The 2,899-nt window shown below is 35.9% G+C and overlaps 1 pseudogene; it reads right to left on the bottom strand.

Annotated features, from left to right (window-relative positions):
* Positions 1-467: 467 nt before the first annotated feature.
* On the bottom strand, positions 468-2,612 carry LOC149230245 (protein CANDIDATE G PROTEIN-COUPLED RECEPTOR 7 pseudogene; annotated as a pseudogene).
* Positions 2,613-2,899: the final 287 nt, after the last annotated feature.

Here is a 2,899-nt window from a genome sequence, read left to right on the forward strand (position 1 = left end):
ACATTAAAATTCAAGACTATTAAACTAAATAAAGGATTTAACTTAAAAGAGCTCTTTGAAAGAGTCTAGCTTAAGATTTCCATAGGAAATAACACACAGTAGCCTTGAATTAAATTCCCACAGATTGAGAATCATGGACATCACACACTTGTCTTACTAAAAAAACAGTGACATTCCTGAAAGTTTCCACTATTGTATTTAAATGGAGCAGAAAGTATTTCCAAAAAACAAACGAAATGCTAAATCGTTTAAGGGGATTGACAAAATCCTATTATCAATACTTAAATTTACGAGTTTGACAGATGTACTACTCTATGGCATAGTAACCAAAGTTCAAACTAACCTTCTATTGAAATATTAGCTGATCATGAGCCATACATACTTCTATGCTAAATAAAAATATAGTTATTTTGAGATCTCAAACCAATTGCGCCAAATACCAGAACCATTTATTAAACACAACAATATACATTGGTCTTGCACACAATGACCAAAAAATAATGTATATTCATGATGCCTGTCTGAACACCAAACACATATCTATCTTATGACAAACAGAAAACTGTACAACAATATACTCTGGTTTAGGTACAACCTATGTGCTGTCTCCCCGGCTCTACTTGAAGCAAATTATGTGGAATATTAACTAGCAGAAATGATTTGAACAATGTCTTTCTTTAAGCTGGCAGGGCGAAAACTTAACTCATTAATATGACTTGGTAGGTCAGGACTGGCTGCTTATACATTACAACCAAAAGACAGCATAGCCTATGTCCAAATTCAAGAAGTTCATAAAAATGTTGGGCAGCTTGATGAAGGGTTCAAAGCCCTGTAACAGGGAGTGTAACTTTTAATTCCACAGCATAAGAAAAAGCACTAAAAATAGGTTGATGCTTTCTTTCACAGAAAATGAAATAAAACATCCAAAATCATCTTGTCTTTATCCAAAAAGAACCCATCAAAGTTGAGTCTAGAGCTCAACAACACTATCAACCATATTTAATGCCTGAGCTTCAGCTTCCTCCTCAATCATCAAGTAAGGATTGTGCACAACAGGCCTGAACTTATATCCCGTGAAAGCATAGAATGCGAGAGTTGCACATTCTCTGGCCAGATCAATCGTCCACAAATACCTAAACGATATTTTTGTCATCATAGAAAAAACAAACACCCGAGTAAAGTAGATATAACAGATCACCACAATATAATAGTGCCTGAACAGGGCCAGTTTTTTTAAAACTACTGCTGCCTTACCATCTGTCTGAGTTGCTTCTTTCAAATGCTTGATTGACCAAGCAATAGGAAAAAGAACAGCACCACAACAAACAATATCAATAAGAAGAAACAACTGCTTCCATTCAAACCAGTCCTTTGCAGACGGTCCCGACATGCCGAGCATGGCTGCAATAATATTGGCAACAACTTGCAGAGGGATGACAAGCATGAGCACCCTCTTGTCCTTTTCTTGAAGATAAGGCCTCAAGAAGGACCAGCCCGTGCCAATCAGAACAATTAGAGTAAAAAGCATGATACCCCGGAAGAAATTGAAAATATAGAAAGCAACATCCCAACCATGGGCAGTCCCTGTTCTTTTAATAAAAGACCTGTCCTCTCCCTCACATATCAAAATCACAGCCTTCAAGCAGACCAATGCACCCATTAAGATATGGATCTGGTGGGTAGAAGCCCTACTTTTTAAACATACATATGACCAAACCCCAGCCAAAGTTCCATAAATCACAAAAAACCCAAAATACAATGTTGGCAGAATTGTTTGACCTGCAGGCAAATAATTTCTACTGTTGGATTCTCCCTCTAAATTGTACATTACAGCCTTCATAGTCATGGAAACCTGAAGGTCAGCTATACAATTCGCAAATATCAAAATGTACAGGTTGGGTTCTGAGGGGTGAAATGTCTGGTTAAATTTTTTGTTCTTCTGTATCACTTCAAATGTGAAGAGAACTGTAATGAGATCGCTGTCAAGAATACATTTAATTTTATCCTGCTCTAACTGCTGTAAAACATGGATCCATGCATCGCTCGTGGTAACAAAAAAACCCGCATGAGCGGGCTGAATTTCTTTTTTAACTGTGAGCTTATAGGAGGCCTCTGTTACATACATTTCTAAATAACCTCTTTCTGTAAAGCCAAATTCATGAAAAATGATTATAGGGCGGGAGTCTGAGCGGATCTGAGAGAACCGAATTTCTGCGAGGGAAGAGGGAATGATGCAGCCTAATAATAGAATAAACAAGAAGGTTAGCAAGTACTCCATTCAGAAAATACCCTTAAATCGCCGATTTTGCACTGTTTTTCTTCGTGAAAATTTTGATGCTGTATTTTGAGGCTTCTAATGTTAAATCGCTGGCAGATTGCAGTGGATGGTATGTGAACTCTGGACTGCTGATTCAACTGTCGGTCATACCGAGCATAAAATCCCACGACAAAATCATTGATTTTATTAAAAGCAAAATCAAACTTCAGTGAATAATTTGTTTCTGCAATTTCGTAAGGAATAATCTTTATCCTCCTGGCCCCTTACATTTCTTTGGGAGTCAAAAGTGAAATGAAAATATCGGAATATATCATTTTTGGTCGGAGTGAAGAAACGTTACATTTCCGTGAATAATATTGGCTTATAACAGATAAGGTAAAGTTTCAATGTAGAATAGATAGAGGGAGTATATAGTGTAGATTTATCTTATTTTTTTTTTAAGTTTTGTATTTAAAATTATTTTTTTTTGGGAAGTTTGATAGATTGGGGTGCCATTTTTTTTTTCAAATTTTTTGATACTCAAAATAATCTTTTTAGATGCTTGATAGAATTGGAGTTAAAGATGAATCTACGCTCTTTTATGGTTTAATTTGTTCAACTTTATAATTACATAGTAAAATT

Source organism: Pinus tabuliformis, chromosome J (assembly GCF_031772625.1).
Source record: "Pinus tabuliformis cultivar Carrire ecotype Pingquan chromosome J, CPIR1, whole genome shotgun sequence".
Taxonomy (NCBI): Eukaryota; Viridiplantae; Streptophyta; class Pinopsida; order Pinales; family Pinaceae; genus Pinus; species Pinus tabuliformis.